Here is a 20,929-nt window from a genome sequence, read left to right on the forward strand (position 1 = left end):
ATAGGACTTAGTTATAATTAAAATATTTAGCATGTGTAACTGAAGCAAGGTCTGCTTGTTCTAAACAGACTGATTTGTCAGCTGCAACACTAAGTTGCTAAAAGGACTCCTCACTTCCACTACAACCTCACAAAGGCTTAAAATGCAATTGCTTGTCCCAAAGATTAGACCCAAAGATTAGACCCACTGAATCAGCTGCTGAATGGTAAGTCAATTCTTGTGCAAATCCAATTCATTAAGTGGGTCTACTTTGGTTCCTCAATGGCAACAAATTCTCCCCACCAACCTTCAGCATGCTTATAATGAACATCAGAAAAATTCAAATGGAGTTTTTCTATTACTACTACTACACTACTACACCACACACACCCCATAAACACTGTGCCCTACAAATGCTACAACAGTATAAAATCAACAGAGCTCCATAAAGCATAATACAACGGAGGGCACCCACATGAGGGAAGACAAACTTTACCAGGGCTTGGAGGTCATGGTGGCCCAGCAGAGGCTGTAATCCACATTACTATTTGGGGAAGGAAAAAGAAGATTGAGGCATGATCTACAGATCTGTTTAGAGAAGGGCTTGGAGCTGGGGCCGGGGCTGGGGCCAGGCAACCCGGCAGTTCAGAATGTTGCTTGAGATTGCTCTAACAAGAGAGATCTACTATTGAGATTGAGACTGTTAGAGCAATCTCAAGCAACATTGTATTAATGACCAAAAAATTACAAAACTGTTAACAAACTTTTAAATAGTTAGTAGACTCTTGAACTGAGTGCTATTAAACAAAAAATAGTGAAGATGAACATTTCTCAGAAATGTGGAATATATGACAATAATTTCATAACTAAACATTTTCATGTCTTATGAGAGTGTGTGCATAGGATGAGGCATTGTGATGTCAATATCAGAAGTGGGTGAATATTACAAGTCTGTATTCCCTCCTCCCTAGTTCTTGGGGTCTGCTACAATGAAAGCACCTGCTCTTAAGTGTAGTTTTATTGCCATCCATTTTTCACCCACCAAAACATACGTAAATAAAATTTCATCAGACTAAGATGACAAGCTGCCTTCATAAACTGGGTACTACTAACAGAGCAGATCCTGCTATAATATAATCCTCTTAATCTCAAAAGGTGGAAGTACTCTCTCACTTCTCCTATTTCTTAAAGCACAAAGAGAAACACAAAGTGAAATGTAGTTACCATAGGCCAAGTTGTTGAGGATATTAAAGTTCATATTCACCTTTTAAAATTAGGAAGTAGAGCACTGCTGTTACTCGCTCTTTCCAACTAGATTTTCAAACACATTACTCATTTTACTTTGATCTAACGGAATTTTCTAAACAATATTAAAAGGTGTGCTATAGTAGCCTGATTTTATATTATGGTGACTATTGGTTATTGCTGTCAAAGTTTCTGACAATTACAGTGAGATCAGCTCTTACAAACTTGTTAGACACAGTAAGGTATAATTTTCACATTTGTACTGGAAATGTACCACTTTCTTTCTTGAGCCAAAAAGGTTGTATAAGAGTGCACTAACACCTCAATAATGTGTGGAAGCACAGGAAAGTGCAAAATGGCTACAGTGACAAGCTGGACATCTTTCCCAGCTTCAGGCTCAAAAGAGGGTGGCATTTTTCTCTATCAAAAACACTCCATTAGTGTTTAGACATAACATGTTACAAGTGTCAGTGCTGCCTCGAAGATATTATTTTTTTCACTAATGGGAGCACAGAGATACTATTTTTGTGAAGCAATGTAACAACCGGTAACATTATTAAATTAGAAACAATTTAAGGAGGGTTCATTTGGGGACTCTTGTTTTCTCCTTAAAACTAAGCTTTCCTCTTAGGGGGATTATAGTTTGACCACATCACACTGGGCGTCTTGGGACCTAGTACTGCAGCACAATTGCAACATCCCTACCATTTACCCCAGGTCATTCTTTGCACCTGAAAACTGCAGTGGAATAGAGCCACTCTTTCCCCATGGTTTGGAGCTGGAGGGGGCATTATGTTTAACTTTGCATTGAGCACTCAAATGCAGCAGAAATTATGGGGAAACTGCCTAGCCCCAGAAGAAGATCCTAGCAATGACATGTTTGGGCTGCCTACTAAAAACCATATTTATGTGCCTCAAAGGGTACCAATGTGCCCCACAGAGAAGAAGTTGACAAGACAGGAATACATATGTTGACTCAAATTTCAACACTATAACTGTGGTTAAGGGTAATTTGTTTATACATTCAGACATTATATATACAAATGGAGTAACTTAACAGGAGCACATTGATTCAGTATTCAAAGATTTAAGGATTGCTTTCTTAAAGTGCTAAATAAGATTAAATAATAAAGAAAGTCTGTATTATAACATAATAAAGAATTCTATAGAACACTTTCATTTTTTCTCCTTCTTAAAAGCAATATAAAGGATATGTATTTAATATTCAGACATAACACTCCTAAATGAACCCTGCTTATAAAACAAAACTAGATTAGATTACAGTGGAAACTGTGGCATTAAAGAAATTGTATTTTGCTGTCTCTACATTAGACACATGGACCTATAACTCTTGGAGATTTATTTTTGCATTAATACCGAAGTTGATTTTTAATTTTTTTAAACAACTATATTAATATTTTCTTATATGAAGGATTGTCAACAAATTAAAAATATTAGTTTATTATTTGGACTCTTAACTAATTAATTTTAAATACATTTTCATGTTTCAAAAACTCACATACACCTTTGAAATAAATAATTTAAAAAATTAAGATTCCTTTCATTTATCAAATTGATAGTTAAAATTTTGCTATGAGAACATACTATTTTTAATATTTTATTTTCATTCCTTATTACAATAAAGCAGAACCAAATATTCTCTGAAACAATGAAGTGTTTCCTCCCACTAAAAGCCCACTAATCAGAATTGGCTTGCATCAATTAACACTTTATTTAGTTGATTATCCTACATATGACATGTCTAGTGTTATGTTAAGTGTGATACAAACAATTCTAAAACCAAAAGGTAGGATGGCTTTTACAATTAATAAGTAATAAGCATTGTCTAACATTCAGATAGCACAACACAGTATCAATATTTTTGAGACTTTTATATTTTATACTGTACATGGGGTTACAGTGATTTGGTTTTCTTGGCTCTCTAATGGCCCTGGAAGCAAATGACAAGCAAATACAGAAAAGAGTAGCAGAAGTAGATGTAACTTTTAAAAAGACACATATTTATTGACAAGAAAAGTGAGAATACTAGAAATGGTCAGTTATACTACTGAAAAGGCATGGAAAATACACAGTTGTCTCTGGCTATCCGCGGGGGCTCTGTTCTGGACCCCCCCCCCCATGCGTGAGCATGCACACTCGCCCATTGAAAAAGCCAGGGCTTGCAGTCCGCAGAAGGTCAGATCCACGGATGGCAAGTCCACAGTTGGTGCGGGCACACTGTAAATATAAAAAAAGCTGACTAAAATGAATCCTTAGAGGTGATATTTGTTTTACTACAGATAAACTTTGATGACTATTGAAACAGTCTGTATACCTCCTTATGAAGACTAAGTTTATTCTAAAATTCTGAATGGGTTGCTCGTAGACATAAAGGAAAATAACAAAACTGAATAATTACATTATGGGTTTCTGTGGAAAACACAGCCTGCTACTAAACATGGAAATGAAAAGGACATTTGAATTATCTCAAGAAATAATATCCTTTGGACAATTCTGTGTAATATAGAAATTTACCCCTCAGATTGCACAAAAATAAATGGTAATACTCTGACATAAATATTTAATGATCTCTTCTTGAAAGAGAAATAATTCACAGAAAGGATAGTTTATTATATGCTATCCTGTTAAGCCAGGACAGTCTACTTGCACCTACACTCATCCCTCCGTATTTGCGACTTTGATATTTGCGGATTTAATTATTCACTGATTTGATTGATTTGTTCTCTCTAAAAAATATCTAGGTCCTCCAGTGCAACTATATGGTCAACATTAACTAAACGTTGCACTGAAAGGCCTAGAGATTCCTAGAGAGAACACTCCACTAGGCATTTGTAGTTCCTCCAGTGCAGTTCTATGGTCAGTGTCTGATGGACAATGACCACAGAGTTGCACTGGAGGACCTAGAGATTCCTAGAGAGGTGTCCTCTCAGGTAAAAACATGGTGTTTTTGTTATTTGCGGTTTTTCCATATTCACAGGGGGTCTTGTGCTCCTAACATTAGTTAATATGGAAGGACAAGTGTATAAGCAATGAAGACATAAAAGTTACACATCACCAAACCTTGGTTTTGTTTTGTTTTGGTTTGGTTTTTTTTATTTTTATTTTTATTTTTTTTGTTATAAATGTAATTATTTCAATGCAGAACATACATAACTGTATAGCAATGTGGCGTTAAGTGACATCCCACTCACTCTGTATTACCTCTAAAGTGACAGCCTACAGTATTACAAATGACTCTGTACAGTGGACCCTTGTTATACGCTGGGGTTTGGTTCCAAGTATAACAAAATTTGTGTATGCTCAAGTCCCATTAAATATAATGACATAGCAAAATGGTGTCCATTATAAAAAATGGAAAATCAAGGTTTGATATTTGAAATGTATCCTTTTTTTTAACATTTTCAAACTGTGTATGCTTGAATTCATGTATAAAAAATCAGTGTATAAGAAGGTGTAACGAAGGGAGACCCTCAGGAGAGAGGGCTGAAGGGGCTAATGAGGGTCAGGTGGAGGAGGAGGAGCCAGGACCGGAGTTAAGAGAGGGAGGAGTCAGAATGGGGCTGATAAGAGGAGGAGAGAGGCGAGCGGGGAGAGGGACACGTGGCGGAAGAGGAGGACGGGGAGTCGCGGTCGTGGAAGGGAGAGAGGAGGTAACTAGAAAGTCTAATAGAGACGGAGGCCCAGCTATATTGCAGGCACGTTCAGGGGTAAGAAGGAGAGGACCTCATGAGGAAGTTTGTTTGAGGGATCCTAGGATAGAAGGTGACTTCCCCTTCTCAGACGCCGAGAGTGGGGACATGCCCCAAGGAGAATCTTTGGAGGGACAGTGGTGGGACCCCAAGGGAGACTGTTGGCAAACGGGCCCGAAGCCACAAGAGAAGGAAAAGGCAGACCGGGAACCGTTAGAAAAACACTCAGGAGGCCGCTCCTTGAGACGCGGTGGGGAGGAAGAGGAGAACCCTTAAAGAAGAGGACTTTCTTTAAGAGAACACCTGAGGCTACCGGTTAGGTGGGCCGAAAAGGACATTGTTGTTGTTGAGGGTTTTGTGTTTGTGGTGGAAGCACTGTTATTAAAAGTTTGATTCACTTGCAACGTGACCTGAAGTTTGTTTCGGTTTGACCTGGGAAAAGGGGAGGAGCTCCGGGAAGACGTCAATCATGCAATCAGCTGCCCCAGCCCCGCCCACAGAAGGGCAGACTGTAGTTTAAAACCAAAGAAGGAAAGACTCTTTGAGAAGCATAGAACACTGCTGACTCTAGAATTTTGGTAAGATAGACGTTTCTCTTATTTAAAGAAACTTCCATTACTATTTGTCCTAATTTATGGAAAAAAGCTTTTCTATACATCTAACATGTTAATTAACAGAATGGCTAAAACATCCTGTGTCCACAGCCTTAGTGAATTTTCATTCCTGATAACAGGAGTGCAATAAAGACTAAAAAATATGCACAAAGGAGGCCTTTAGATTGAAATGTACACTAGCAGTACTGTTTTCTGTCCAATGCAAGCATAACAAATCAAAATAATACTGCACCTACTTAATGTAATGTTTTAAAGTATGGCAGCCAAAAGAAATATACAGCAATATTACTAGGCTGAATGCTGAGATGGAGAAATATCTTGGCTTAAACTAATATTGTTGGGGGGAGTGTTGCATTTAGCATATGGAAGAGCAGAAGTAGCTACTCTAAAATTAATCACAGAGCTGTCTTCACTATGCTTTCAACACGGTTTTGCTTGCAATACTCAGATTTAGTACTACCACCAAATCTCTAGGGGAACCAAAATTGGGCTGCTATTTGAAAGAAAATTCTGATGGACATTTTAGCAGAGTTCCAGTAGTCAAACTGTTTGAATCAATATGAATACAACCTAAGATTCAACCTAAGAACATTAGAATTTTTTACTTATAGTATGAACTACAGGACTGAAACTACATAGTTCTAGAAATCAGCAATTGGCAGACAGTGGACTGTGCCATCTGGTGTTACTATTGCCAGTCCAGGAGAGAAAAGAACAATATGGATCAGTAGCGTTTGTGAAGTAAGGGGTGGTGACAAATGCTGAGATCCCTTCCCTGTCTCACCACCAACTGTCATAATTAGGTTTCAGATTAGATAGTAGGGTAATGAATTACAAATAGCAGGTTACTCGTAAATAATCCCCCTTCCCAATAAAAAAGACACACAAGACAATACTGCTATAGTACTATTATTCCATTTTACCATTATGGCTGCCTCCAGTGCATTCTGGGATTTGTAGTTTAAGAAGCTTTCTGCTTAAGAATTCTAAATACACTTCTCTAAACTGCAAATCTCAAGTTTCCAAAGGAGGCAGCTGTGGCAGTAAAAACTGGAATAATAATGCTATAACAACATAGCGCATTCTTGTCCTTACATCATGTCTGTAATGTAACAAGGGATAATGTCATGTCTTTCATAGTGAAACTGTAATTTCACGTAAGATAAGATTGTGTTCTTAACTACTGCAATCACAGGGGAGGGATTTGTTGTTTCCCAAAAATGGAGAGGTGTCAAGGCAACACTTTTGCAAAGCTTCATAATATTCATAAGTATTGCTCAATAACAGCCTTAAAAGTTTATCTTTGAAGAAACAAACAGCGTTTTAAAACTCTGATGATCTTTCTGAGGAAGAAGTATATATTTTTAAAGCACATTTTAAGAGTAATTTTTCTTGTTTAAATCTCTGCACTGTTTTTGAATATTTTTACTGGAGGGGTGGTGTGTCTGTTTATACTGTTCTTCTGGGTTTTTGGTAATCTCTTATTAATCCTACAGTTTTTCTTAACTCCTATTTTGTGTATCTGCCTGTTTAAGGTGATGTAGGTGTGTTTTGTACCACGGGTCAGCATCGTGCAACATTCAAATAATTTTTATAAGAAACTAAATGTAACTATTCTGTAACCTAAACATGTAACCTAAACATTTATCAAAGCAAAAAGCAAAGCAAAGCAAAACAAAATAAACCCACATCTAGGGTTGCCATAAGTCAGGACCTCCAAACCGGGACAAATGTAGGACAAAATGTTTAAATGTAGGGCACATTTTTTAAAAATGGAGGACACGCAAAAAAATTGATGATTTCTAAAAAAAATTCATATAAATGCATGTTTCTTAGGCATGATCAAAATGGAGGACATTTGGCAATATTCCTAGACAGATGGCAGAAATGTGCTTCCCTTTCTGGCCAAAAAACCAGAAGAGGAGGAAGAGTGGAAGAAGCAGAGGAGGAGGAAGAGGAGAAGAAGAAAAGGAAGAAGAAGAGAAGGAGGAAGAGGGGAAAAGGAGGAGGAGGAGGAGGAACTAGAGAGGAAGAAAAAGGGGAGGAAGAGGGGAAGGATGAAGTGGAGAAGAAGAGGAGGAGGAAGAAGAAGAAGGGGAGGAAGAGGAGGAGGAGGCGAGGAGGAAGAAGATGAAGAAGAAGAGGAGGAGAGGAGGCAGAAGAAGAGGAGGAGGAGAAAGAAGAGGAAAGGCTCTTTCCCAAGCCTGGCCACCTCCCTGGCCGGCGGAGGAGGCGGCAAGGCAGGGAAAGGGGGCCTCGCTGAGGCGAGACCCTTTTCTCCTGTCAGGCCGCCTCACTGGCCGGCGGAGGAGGCGGCAAGGCAGGGAAAAGGGGCCTCGCTGAGGCGAGACCCTTTCCCCCGTCAGGCCGCCTCCCTGGCCGGCGGAGGAGGCGGCAAGGCAGGGGAAAAGGGCCTTGCTGAGGCAAAGCCCTTTTCCCCTGTCAGGCCACCTCCGTCGCCGGGGGGGGGGGAGGGGGAATCCCGGGCCAAACCGGGGCAGGACCGTGCGGACCCGCCCCAAACTGGGAAAGTCCCGCCCCCAGCAGGATATGGCAACCCTACCCACATCTTGACAGGAACAGTGCCTGTAAATACAACTAAAATAATGAATTTTAAATGTGGATTATTTTAATATGTATGTCTTCTCTGTACTTTTAATTATTATGTGTTTTAACTAATGTTGTGTATTTGCTGGTCTATTGTTGTTCCCCACTTCAATCCATATGGAGGTGGGTAAGAAATAAGATGGAATAGAGTACTATTGTCTGTTTTACAACAGAGATTGGGGATTTCCCTTACATGGGGGAGAGGGTCCGGAACAGATCCCCATATAATGGAAGACCCCACAGTATATGAATTTGCCTGAACCCATTTCCACCATGACAAGGAAATGGCTGGAGTCTGTAAATGTTAAGCAGTAACCAAATTTTCACAGGTCTAAATACTCTAAAGGCATCAGATTCCATCTCATCTTGGGAGCTATGTAGGGTCATCTCTGGTTGGTACTTGGATGGGATACCACCAATGAATAACCAGATGTATTTGAGAGGAAGGAACTGGGGAAACCATCTGAGTATTTCTTGCCTAAGAAAACCCTATGAAATCCATGAGGTCACCAACAGCTGACTTGAAGTAACATACACAATCAAAATTTTAGTTCTGTGAACTAAGTGTTGAAGATAATATTCCACAAAGCAGAATAAAGAAAGTATCTGTAGTTGCCTTTTTAAAAAAGTCTGCATATGACAGAACAGATATAAAAAAAATAATTCCTAGATCAGTTCTGCTTTTTGCAGAAACAGATACAAACCAAACTTGTGTAAAGAAACCATATTAATTTTACAAAATAAAATGTAAGTAATGTTAACTTTAGTTTTTTGTTTACTTCCTTATTTATAGTATTAAAAATCCTCAGCATTTCTTCAGTCCTCATCAGTGAGAAAAAGTAAAAAACACATTAACTGCTTATAAAAGGCTGCTCTCTACTGGAAAACTTGCAAAACTGCTACACATCTACTCTGCAAGGGTATAGTTTTAAAAGATATGACCAAAGGGGGAAGGAAGGATTAAATACAAAATTCAAAGTAAATTATTTTTGCAATGAACATGATTCCCTTAACACAGATGTCAAAAACAGAAATGTGTTTCTTTGAATTACATATGTACATGCCATATTTTTGGCTTCTTTTCTTCACCTAAATAAATTAGCCAGATGTGGTAACAGAGAGGTGAATCTTTACTACCTTCCAACTCTATGATTCTGTGAAACCATTTGTGTTCCCTAACCACCATTTAATATTACTTCCTGTCTAGGAAAATAAAGATATACATGTAGGCTTAGAGGGGGGAAACCCATAAACAAGCACAGTGATTCTCAGGTTTGAGACCCACAATGTTGTCAGATTTCAATTCCCCCCAACTCCAGACACCATTAACAACAGTGACCAATTCTAGGAGTACTTGTAGTACATCAGTCCTTAGAATCAGTGTTTGGGATTTTAATTTTTTTTCACTTAAATGATAAAATTTAGACTATTGACAGTTTTTTCATTAGATATGGACTATGTCTGACTAATTGGTAGCAAGGGCTACAGCTTTGTACAGAACTATTTTCCAGTCTGGAAACTTCTACATATTCTACATAATCCCATAATATTTGACTGCTGGCCATGCTGGCTACTGTTTATGATTTTTGTGCTCAACACACAGAGGGTCCCAGACTGCGGAGAATGCTTTACCAACAAATCTCTTGTTTTCTAAATCATTGTTTTAATGCTTTAGTGGTTTTGATGTTAATTGTTTTAACAACTGTTTGAATTAATTGCATTACTTTTTTTATATTTTGTAGTACTAGCATTTTTATATGTACGTTATTGTAATTTAATGTAATCCCCTGGAGTCCTGTGCAAGGAAAAGCATCATATGAATAAAATACATCAGGCTTCACTGCCCTCATGTTGTCTCTAAAAAACACCTGAAATGCAAGCCAACAGGCAAAGCAATAGGTGCAATTTCAGACAGTTTCAACAATATATGGCACTCTTGGATTTGAGGAACACATATAGGTGCTCTTTAGGAGCAAAATTCAAATTCTAAAATGAAAGGTAACAAAAGATTAAAGAGCCTACATAGTTCTATTATTTGAATTTGTAAGCTGCCCTGAGATGTTTTGCTATGGGATGGAGTATAAATATTTTAACAGCAACAACAACAATATCTACACCTAGGTGAGGTTGCAATGAAATTTAACAAGAGATGTATTGCTAAAGAATGCATGAGCACATTCACAATATTATGAATGCTTAAAATAATAAAAAAAAACCTTTTAATTTGGTTGTGTTGTTGCTGTGAGCTTTCACATTATTTTTGACTTATGGTGCGTCAAAGGAGACCCTATCATGGAATTCTTGCTTTCCTGAGGCTGAGAGAGTGTGATTTCCACAAGGTCACCCAGTGAGTTTCTGTGGCCAAGCAGGGATTTGAACCCAGCTCACCCAGGAGTCCTAGTCCAATACTTAAACCACTACACCATGCTGACTCTCTCTGATTTTACTACATTTTTACATCACCACTGTTTACTGGTAAGCATTAGAACTTATGTATGTATGATATATATAGGAATTATTATGCCAAGGATAAGGTAATACATTTCACCCAAATTCAGTTTTCAGTCCCCAACAGAGTAAACCCACAGAATAATGGGAATTTGGCAGGACAATACATATATAAATTTCTATGGGAAAAGCACTTGGCTGTAGGCATTTACATTTATATAACAGCCAAAAACTTCATCGGGGGATTGGTGGTTGCAGCAAGGCACTGCTGTTATCCTTCACCATATTATGCAAACCCAGGCTTTGGGATCTGACGTTTTTAATTTGTTGCCTGTTTTATTGAACCCTCTCCTGTATTGTTATGTATTACTGTATTTATATGTATTATGCTATTACTTCTTAGATTATACGCCATGGGCAGGTTTACTCTTATCTATTTTATTGTTTGTATGTACAGCACTGTGCAACTCTACAGCGCTATATAAATAAAGCATAATCATCATCATCATCATCATCATCATCATCATCATCATCATCATCATCTCTGTAGTGCCTTCATGTCAACTTCAGACTTGGGCTTAAATCCCCTCACGAGAAGGCTGCAATACTTCAGAAAGCCCACCCCCTCTGATTTCCTCTGGATTCCTAGTGGCAATGATCCGATTCCTCAGGTGGTCCATCGCCTCCTCAAAGTCCCTATACATGCTCTCCCCCGTGACAGTTGGATGCAAGTTTGCAGACATGGGATTTTCTGAACACTCTCCAAAAAGCAACAGTATTATCTGGAAGGAGTCTACACTGAACTCAAACTGCCTTCAGAGAGAGTCTACAAATTTGAATTCCACATTCTTCCCGCAACAACAACAACAATACTGTAGAGCCTCGCACCCGCCAACGTCTTCTCAGAAGTGTGTCAAGGGACTTTGGTTTTTCTTCACTGCGCATGAGTTTGTAAAAATCACAGCAATTTACATTGGCCTTGCCTCAGAGGCTTTCTGATATCAATATCACCATTAAAGAACCAAAAACACACAGAAAAGGCACTTTGGAAAGTCACACTCTCTTGGCTTCAGAAACAGTGCGTGCATGCCTCTCAAGCTGACTCATATCCTCCTCCTCCTCCTCCTCTCACTGTCAAAACAAGGGAGACTTGTTAGCATTAAAAGCACCCAAAATAAAAATTTAAAAAACCTTGAGGCCTCTGGCCACTCACCACCTCTTCCTTCCTCCTCTTCCTCCTCCTCCTTCTGCTCCCCCTCCTCCTCCTCTTCCTCCTCCTGCTCCCCCCTCCTCCTCTTCCTCCTCTTCTTTCTTCTCCTCCTCCCCCCTCCTCCATGTGCCGCGCGGCAGAGGAGGAGGTGGGTGGCGCAGGCCCGCACGGGGAGGCAGGGAGGGCAGTGCAGGGCTTCCCCCTTTGCCTCCTCTGCCCCAGGCCGCGCGGCCCTCCTCTTCCTCCTCTGTGCGGTGGTGGAGGAGGAGGGCAGCGTGGTCAAGCGGCCCAGGAGGAGGAGGAGGAGGAGGCGGCGGCAGTGGTGGCGGCGGCAGGACCGGGCTGGGGCCGGTCATGCCGCCTCCGCAGGCCGCATCCGACCCACGGGTTGCCGACCCCTGGTCTAAATATAAAGATTTAAACATTACACTGTCAGTTCTAAGTAATCATGAAACTTCTCAAGAGGAATACAAACTTAACATTATTCACGTCCTGTTTCTTTAGAAATATCTCCCCTGTCTATGCTCATTGGTATAAATTAAGTACTGATAATGCACTTTTGGAATATTATTGAATTTTAACTCAATATTTGTCAATTGCTAAAGTACAGTGTATTTATATGCACTACAATCTCCTCTTCAACCAAAACCTTGCACCCTTCAACCAAAATTCGCAGAAGAAAAGGGGTAGCTGTGTTGGCCATAAAGGAAATCCAATCACATCAAAAATCCACCCAACAGTAATACCTTTATTGGGACAACCAAAATATACAATATACATGTTGCAAGCTTTTGAAGCTCCACTTGCTTCTTCATCAGGTAAAGTGTTAAAAACCATGGAGGAGAAAAAAAAGGAAAGATGTTAGTCATTTTTCTGTTTTTGTTCTTAGTTCAGATGGTATGGAGGGGTATCTCATGCAGGCTGGCACCTCTTCCTTCTAGCCATGTGGCTGTGGAAGATTCTCAAAGTCCAGAAAATTTAACATCCATTTGCAACACAAAAAGATACTTCCTTTGCAAATCTGGCAGGAGTGTGGTAAGTAGATTGAACTGCAGCTGAAACCATATGATTTCTCCAAGACATGTTTCCTATAGCCTTCCCTGTATAACCTCTCTTTTTTCGTCCTTACTGTCTGTTGCAGCCTGAAGAAGCACCTTTTGTAATTTGGAATCAGTGTTTTAACTATTTATTCTGCCTTTTATCATCCTCAGATTAGTGAAAATACATTATTTCCAAACAACAGCTATAAGGTTCTGACCTAGACATTGACAAATAGACTAAGAAATACTCCCATAAGAAAACACGGAGAGCACTGCTATTCGATGAACTAAAAAAATAAGTACATGAGCTAACAGTTATTTCTAATGCTCCCAAAACCTTCATAAACCAAACCATCTGTACTAGTTACCCTAACCAATTTCTTTCTAGCTACAAATCCTAGTGTATATGAGAATTTGTTAGCTCTCTGGTGAGTCACCCTGCCTTAGTGACCTTTCAATCCTAATTCTGAAAGGATTTCAGATTTACAACAAGATTAATAGGAATTAGTACATTTTATGGATAAAAATATTTTTAGAATGCACTGAGTGGAGTGTTGTCAATATTGTTAGGCTACCCCACAAAAGTCAGTCAGTTAAAATTTGAAAAATATGGAATCAAAGATGTGCCAGTTATTAAAATATTCTAAAAGTAATGGCCTATATTCAAATAAAAAATAGTTCCATTAGTGCAAAGGGAGTGTCATTAATGCAAAGGGGAGCCTTGCTGCCACTCCTGGCACCTTTAAGAGAAGTTGTTCCTAATGGCTGTCAATATGCCCATAATTAAATATAATATAATATGAGAGGCTGCAGCTGGAGAGAAGGATTGGTGAAAATTGGAGATTCCCCAACTCTGATATGAGGTATACTCACATGTTTGGCTCTCTGAATACAAACCAAAGGTTTTATGCCTTTTATCCCAAACATGCAGTTGCTCCATATAACACAAAGCAGGCAGCGATGACATGCTACATATATTATGTTCCTAAAAGGGGGTCAGTGGGATGTGCAGTGCGCTCTAGATATACACAGCACAAATGTTGCATAAACTGTAAGTATGTCTTCTTGATGGGAGAAAAGCAGGATAATGAATAAATAAATTAAATATGATAAAATGGCAAGAAATAACTTGTTACAAACGTGCATCATGTGCACAATACAATAGAAAGACAGAGCTCTCCTTATGTACAGTACCTTAAGTATCCTAAAAAATGAGGGAGAGAACATTTCCTTGGCAGCCAGAAATACAGTATTTTCACGCTTACAGAATACAAACTATATCTACCAGCAATTAGATCCAATAGTCAATAAATTAATTGAAGAAGCATATATTTGCTTGGCTATTCCAATACTAATCACAGGAAAAAAGGTCTGATACAGAGCACTGTCTATCTTCTGTATTCAAGGTGTACATTACAATTGTCTTAAATCCAAATTACACTGCAGAAATAATCCAGTTTTACACTGCTTTAACTGCCTTGGCTCAATGCTAGGGAATTCTGGAAACTGTAGTTTTGTGAGACATTTAACTTTCTCTGTCAGAGAGCTCTGGTGCCACAATAAACTACAATTCCCCAGATTCCTTAGCACTGAACCAGGAGGGCAGTGAAAGTAGTCTCAAACCAGATTATTTCTGCAGTGTGTTTTGGACCTTACTCTTACAATTGTCTGGATTGTAAGAACTGTGACTGATCTACCTGCAGAGCAGGGCGTCTTGTTTCTTCCCCCTATTTTATCTCCCAGAAAAAAATGATCCAGATTGCTGAGAGACTTAAAGAACTATGTAGGATATGGCATAATGGCCACACTTGGAGAAGGGACATTTTCTACAAACCATGTTCACATCTTTGCATACATGCTAGACACCTTGGAACAACAACCAACAAAAATTATCTTATTTTATATGGACACTAGGTCACACGCAGCCATTCCACATAGGTTGCCCTCCCTGGGGACCTCAAAACGGGGGGACGGGAAATGTCGGACCTGTTGAAAAAATGTAGACTTTTTTTTTTTTTTTTTTTTTTTTTTTTTTTTTGTGTGATGTGTGTGTTTGTGTGTGGTGTGTGTGTGTTTGTGTTCCTGGCCAGGAAATTTTAAAAAAAAAGTCCTACATTTTTAAAACCTTGTCCAAGGCCTCGCTGGTCTGGGAGACCAGCGTCACCCAAGCCTCAGCGAGGCCTTGGAGGACCGTGATCGCCGAGCCCCAGCCAGGGCCTAGCTGGGCCTTGGAGGAAGCGTCCTCCCAAGTACCCACCAAGACTGGAGGACTCCGCGATCGCGGAGCCAGCAGGGCCTTTGGTGGGGGGGGGAATCCGGGGGAATCCCGCCTCCCCGCGCCCCGCGCCACCTCCCCGCTCCTCTCTCCTCCTGCGCGGAGATGCTGACTCCTTCCCACTTCGCCTCCTCCACGCGGCCTGGGGGGAGGGGGGCGGGGAGGAAGGCTGGGCGGGGCGCTGGGGAGGCACCGCCTCCAGCTCGCCTCCTGCGCCCAGGCAGGCCTCGCTGCCCTCTTCTTCCTCCCGCCTCCCGAGGTGAGGAGGAGGAGAGCCGCCTCACGGGGCGCCAACAACCCAGGCTGCAACCGGGGGCTCCCGGTTTTGGGGCTGCACCTGCCGGGAGGGGCCCCGGGCCCCCAAAATCGGGAAGTTCCCGGTTGCAGCCGGGTTATGGGAAGCCTAATTCCACAGAACAGAAAGCCTACAATATAATAAAGAATTGTGTTCTCCTTATAACTCTTTGATACTCGTGCTCTATATTGTAGTATAGCACCAGGAATCAGTGTTTGTTCTTAATATCAATGATCAGAAATTTGCATCAGAAATTGCAATAAATAAATGCCGACTTTCATTTTCCCAAAGTAAAAATTTGGTCATAAACTCACGTTATACAATTACATTTTATTCCACCATCATGCTTCTTTCCCACTATCTGTCTACAGCATGAAAAGTCTCCCCAGGCAGTACAACTGCCACACTTCTGCCACAGTTTTGCCTACTGACATCAGGAAGACAGCCTAGCAAGCTTGTGTATTTTCTTCCTATTTTGAAATTATTCCCATTGCAATTACTTTACTTACATCTAAAATGATCAACTGACTACACTAGGTCATATCATAACTCTTTGTGTGGAACCACTTCTTTAGTATAGAAGAGACACCCATTTTAAACATTACAACTGCCTTTGGGAAGGATTTCATATATACATACATTAGATAAATACATCAAGAAGTCATAAGACCCATCTCAAATTCTTTCAATACATTATTACATTTGTTAGGTTGGCCATAATAAACATAACTGTTAATTTGTACTCAAGTTGTTTTTTTTCTCAAAGGGATTTCAAGCTTCCACAACTTTACTAAGTAAAGCTGCCTAATTACATCAAAACTTGAGAATCTTCATCATCACCGCCACCACAGATTCATAAGTCACAGAATTCAATAGAATGCATTTCCAGGTATACTTAGAATAATTTGCTATTGCAAGAATATATACAGTCTGCCCTCCATATCTTTATCCACGGATTCAACCATCCATGGCTTGATAATATTTTTAAAATATATAAAACCCCAAATGCAAACCTTGATTTTGCCATTTTATACAAAGGACATAATTTTATTATGCCATTGTATTTAATTAGACTTGGGCATCCATGGATTTTAATATCCACATGGGGTCCTGGAACCAAACCCCAGCAGATACCAAGGGCCCATTGTACTATGTTTTAAGAAGAAGGGGGAAAAAGAAGAAAAAGGGTTTTCCAAAAGCTACTCCCTCCCGCAATTGACTTAGTATTGTTCTGTTTATTATATTCATATACTTTCTTATGTATGTACCTACTATACCAAAAGAGAGTGGAGAGGTTTGTCTGTTTATTTTCTTCTTTTTGCAATTCCGATAGACTTTTAACAACTTGGCTGCTGAGGATGGGGCTTATTAGCAGTTAGGAGATTTACTTTTCCTATTGATGGGTTTTAAGTAATGTTTTTATTTACTGTGCTTTTAACTGCATTCTAACAGTGTTATATCTAATTATATTCTCCATTTATTAATAAAAATACATTTACCTACCCTACCTAGAGTGCCACTTTTGGGAGACTGAGTCTAAGTCCAATAAACAAGTAAATGGCAAAAATAAACTTCCAATAATTAGTTCATGTTCTAAATTGTTGCAGGTATGTAACAACAGTAAATGGATGCTTTATTGTAAGCACACATATACACACATACATATTCATTCTGACAATAATGATGAGCTATTTGACATGGCTGCTTAAGGGTAGAGTAATATAACACAATAAGCCTTCTCAATTCTTTATCAATACAATGCTAGCAAAGTATCCACCTGCTAGAAATGAAGTCAGCAAGATAGGTATTTGGAAAGCAAGGAATAGCCACCTTTCCTCTTCAACTGCCTCTTTTCTCCTTCTTGTTGCCTTCAATACACATTCAAAGGCCTTTTGTTTTTTCCATCCTTCCTTCTCTTGGACTTCTTGGCCTGCATATTACATAAACTCTCCCATCAGGTATCCTGATGTGTTTGTCATATATGAAACAACTTTAAATCCATCATCTTTACCCTGCCACATTTTCTGCTCTCAAAGCTTCATTGGTTTCCTGTTCCCATCACTAGTGCCCTTCAGTATTCCTTCAGTTTGTCCAGCCTTCTCTGTCCACCTTCCTTGAAACTCATTTTTTTCTCTTCAAACCTAAATTGAAGAGTTTGTTGAGATTTCCCCACTTGAAATTATCAAGAGTAAAATATATATTTATGGGTGCCAAGTAAAAGCTATATGGAAAGCAGCTACAATATCACAGACACACACACAGAGAGAAAATAATTTCATTCATTCATATATGGTTCTTCAACATTGCAATTACAATATTCTTCTGTACAAATCAAATATATGAAGTACAAACCTATGCATATTTATTCAGAGGTGAATTCCACAATGTTCAAAGGGGTTTAATCTCAGATTAAGTGTTTATGTCCTTTCCTTTCACAGAATCATAGGGTTGGAAGAGACCTCCAGGGCCATCAAGTCCAACTCCCCTGCCATGGAAGGAAGAAACATTCAAAGTACCGCCAAGAAATGGCCATCCTGCCTGTTTACAAACCTCAGAAGGAGATTCCACTGCTCTCCAAAAGAGTGTGTTCCACTGTCAAACAGCTCTTACTGTCAGGAAATTCCTCCCAATGTTGAGGTGGAATCTCTTTTCTTGTAGTTTCCATCCATTGTTCTGGGTCCTATTCTCTGGAGCATCAGAAAACAAACTTGTTCCATCCTTAATATGATACTCTTTCAAATATTTAAACAAGGCTATCATATAAACTCTTTCAAGCTTCTCTTCTCCAGGCTAAATATATCTAGCTCCCTAAGGGGGGATACAAACGGGGGGAAAGAAATGGCGAGACACCGTCCCTTTTTGCCCCCGACGGAGGCCACAGCAACCAAACGGCACGGCCTCTGGGAGTTCCCAGTGGGTTCTTCTTAGGGCATGTGCATAGTGCCAATGGCACACTCATGTGTGCTGATGATGTCTGTGCGGCACAGTGCCTTTTGGACGCACGTCATCAGGTGGCCCCCGTATGGATGGGGGCAAACCATTATGTCGCGGTAGGGCTTGGGAGCATGCAGATGCTCTGCTCTCCTAAGCCCTAAAATTGGCCCCAGACAGCGCTTTGCACTAATATGTAGTAGGCCCATGTCTCTCATCATAGGGCATAGTTTCCAGACCTTCACTATTTTGGTCACCCTCCTCTGGACACACTCCAGCTTTTCAACATCTTTTTTGAACTGTGGTGCCCAGAACTAGAATACTTTCCAGGTGAGGTCTCACCAAAGCAGAACAGAGTGGCACTATTACTTCCCTTGATCTAGACAGCTTAGAATTGCATTGGCCTTTTTAGCTGTTGCATCACACTGTTGACTCATGTTTAACTTGTGAGCTACTAGCACTCCTAAATCCCTTTCACATGTACTGTCAAGCCAGGTGTCCACTATCCTATATCTGTGCATTTCATTTTTTCTGCGTGGATGTACTACCTTACATTTCTCCCTGTTGAAATTTATTTTGTTAGTTTTGGCCCAGCTTTCTAATCTATTAAAGTCATTTTGAATTGAGATCCTGTTCTCTGGGGTATTAGCTACCCTGTCCTAATTCAGTGCTATCTGGAAATTTGATAAGCATGCCCCCTATTCTATCATCCAAGCCACTGATAAAGATGCTGAATAGCACTGGTCCCAGGACAGAACTGTGGCATCCCACTAGTCACTACTCTCCAGGATAAAGGGGAGCCATTGGTGAGCACTCCTGGGGTTCAATTGGTCAACCAATTACAAATCCACCTAACCAAAGCATTGTCCAGTTCACATTTTACTAGCTTGTTTGCAAGAATATCATGGGAAGCTTTAATTTTGAGTTTCATTCAAGTTAAAATTTAGTGCAGTCATGTAACATAAATCATAGAATCATAGAATAACAAAGTTGGAAGAGACTGCAAGGGCCATCCAGTCCAACCCCCTGACATGCAGGAAATCTAAATCAAAGCATCCCCGCCAGATAGCCATCCAGACTTCCAAGGAGGGAGATTCCACTACACTCCCAGGGAGTTTGTTCCACTGTCGGATAGCCCTTACTGTCAGGAACTTCTTCCTAATGTTGAGGTGGAATCTCTTTTGCTGTAGCTTGCATCCGTTGTTCCGGGTCCTAGTCTCTGGAGCAGCAGAAAACAAGCTTGCTCCCTCCTCAATATAACATCCCTTCAAATATTTAAATAGGGCTATCATATCACCTCTTAACCTTCTTTTCTCCAGGCTAAACATCCCCAACTCCCTAAGTCGTTCCTCATAGGGCATGGCTTCCAGACCCTTCACCATTTCAGTCGCTCTCCTTTGGACATGCTCCAGTTTCTCCACATCCTTTTTAAATTGTGGTGCCCAGAACTGGACACAATATTCCAGGTGGGGCCTGACCAGAGCAGAATAGAGTGGCACTATTACTTCCCTTGATCTATACACTATACTTTTATTGATGCAGCCTAAAATTGCATTGGCCTTTTTAGCTGCTGCATCGCACTGTTGGCTCATATTCAATGTAAATGCTAAATGAGAATTAATGCTAGTATTAAAATTAGCCTCCTTTTAAATGTAAACACATTTTTGTTTTTGTAAATATAATATTACAATGCTTTCCCATTAACTTTCCTATCAGTAAGTGTTCCCTAAGTACACTGAGCCTTTTTACTTTGTCCAGTGTAAACAAGCAGCTAGCCAATTAGTCTTATGGGGGGGGGGGGAGCCCATGGTGCTGAATCTGGGGATATCACTTAAACAGCAATGCAGATTTCAGTGAATGAGACTCAATTAGTTTTACCTGTACTGCAGAATCTAAATGGCAGTAACAGAAAATGAAACTATATCTTGGTTAAGCTAAAGTGTCTAACAATTCTTGGAATTGTCACATATAAATTATTTTCTGATTCATCACAGTATTAGTGGTAACTCATAGGAAAACATTACAAACCAAAACATGTAAAAACATATGGATGAGATATCTGAGATATACAGGTAAAATCGAAGAACATTAGCGTAGACAGAACTGGTAAACCCTGATGAGCAAGTTCCTGGGTAACACAAAAGTGGAACGGCAGAGAAAACTAACCAGAAAACTTGGCTGACAGATGCCTAATATTGGGCTATACTCTGTATAAAACCCATTTTCTGTCTCTACATAACTACGCCTTCTTGACACAGAGAAAGAAATAATTTACTTCTGAAGTACTCAAACTCCAGATTTCAACAGATTCCTGGGAGTAAATTTTTCAAATCAAGTTGTAGAAGGAAGTTTAAACTACATTAAACAAAGCGCCAGACATACTCACAGTCCAAAGTTTTCAAATATACGATTGTAAAGCACTACCCTTAATTCTCAGCTTAGCTTTCAACATATTAATTTCAGTAGGTACAAAAAAGTAGAGAATAGCTTTTCTAATATGAAAAGGAGAACATTTATAAAAATTGTGACTTAAATCTGAACTTCAAAGGGAAATACAAGTTCCACTGGTTATTAA

General features: G+C 39.8%; 1 protein-coding gene across 1 annotated transcript in view; it reads right to left on the reverse strand.

Annotated features, from left to right (window-relative positions):
- Nucleotides 1-20,929, reverse strand: part of ARID2 (AT-rich interaction domain 2) — a 119,371-nt gene that overhangs the window by 54,814 nt on the left and 43,628 nt on the right.

Source organism: Sceloporus undulatus, chromosome 5 (assembly GCF_019175285.1).
Source record: "Sceloporus undulatus isolate JIND9_A2432 ecotype Alabama chromosome 5, SceUnd_v1.1, whole genome shotgun sequence".
Taxonomy (NCBI): Eukaryota; Metazoa; Chordata; class Lepidosauria; order Squamata; family Phrynosomatidae; genus Sceloporus; species Sceloporus undulatus.